A 1519-nucleotide genomic window follows, 5' to 3' on the forward strand; every position below is an offset into this window, starting at 1 on the left:
TGAGGTCACCGAGGTCCACACCTCTGTATTTTCTTCTGAGTTGTATATAATAAAATTTGAAGAAATAACTGCTTTGTTGTTGCAAAGATATTGTACAACACTAAGCGTCTCACATGATCCCTGTCATTGCTTTACTGTCAGTGGAGTGAATGATCCCGTTGTTACTATAAAATCTTTACTTGGTTCTTTGATTATATCAACAAACCAGACAGGGAGCTGAATCTGCTAAACATGAAATGGGTAACTAGAGAATTTTACCACTGGTACCACTGTTTCAGTGCCATTCATCCCCAGACTTCATCTGAAACAGCTCCTGTGTGGTCACACTACATTAAACAGCGGCTGCCCATTGTGATGCTGCGCCGGCTAGTTAGTTTTATTCTCTGCTGCGTCATCCATCATTCACTACATTTCAAGGGCAAATATTATACTTTTAACTGCACTACATTTATTTGATGACATTAGTTCCTTTTCAGAATCAGACAAATAAAAAACAAACTTTATAATTATAAGATTTTACTGATCCCAAGTGTGATTTATACAAGTTACTAAGCTAATTCAAATTAAGGTAGTTAAAATTAGATCCGCCATTACTAGCTGCAACATTAAAGGGATGAGCACAATAATGCATCAATAATTATAAGCCAGCCCTTTTAGCCCATGTGAAATGTACAATTCAGCATTATGAAACTCTTTTGGTACTTTAAGTCGGATCTTGGTGCTAATACTTTGGTACTTAAGTGAAATTAGCATTTTAAATAACATTCAGGACTTTTTCTTATAGCACTATTTTTGCACTGTACTATTAGATCAAGAATCTGAGTACTTCTTCCACCACTGTCCTATATATTTTGTTGTCATTGTAAGTCTATCTGAGTGCAGGTCTGTAACATTTGCATATAAATATAATTTGACAGTGTGTTTACTTTTTTCACTGACACAGAGGGAAATGAAAAGACATCAATCAAAGCTCAGCTTTGGGAAGAGAACAGACATGAAACAAGATGAGGAGAGCGCGAAAAAAAAGTAAGAGAAAAGGTGATGGAGATGAGAGAGGACGAGCAGGTACCACCCACTGTGCCCATTACTGGATCAGCATTATGTGTCATGAACTCCAGCTCCACATCTGGTAACCATCTCTTATTTTTTACCTGACACTTCCTTCCACCCTACTCTCAGTCCTGGTCACTTTACTTCATCACACCAATCATCCTCACCTGTGCCGACTGATCACACCTGTGCATATGCTCTTATAAGCAGCTTCATTCCTCAGAAAAGCTGCCATATTGTCCTGACTGTGTGATTGACTCTAGCCATTCTGTACATGTAGCAGTTGTGCCCTCATGAAATCGAACCAGGCCTTTTTGGATTTGAATCTTTACTACATCTCAGCCCAGTCTGAAAGACTGTGAGTAATATCAGACTTTTGGATTGGACTCTTGACTACACTGCTGCCTTGCCCCTGTATACCGTGAGTTATATTATCTGCCTCTCTGGATTGCTGGATTCACTCTGCTAC

This window comes from Monopterus albus, unplaced genomic scaffold (genome assembly GCF_001952655.1).
Source record: "Monopterus albus unplaced genomic scaffold, M_albus_1.0 scaffold154.1, whole genome shotgun sequence".
In the NCBI taxonomy this organism is placed as follows: domain Eukaryota; kingdom Metazoa; phylum Chordata; class Actinopteri; order Synbranchiformes; family Synbranchidae; genus Monopterus; species Monopterus albus.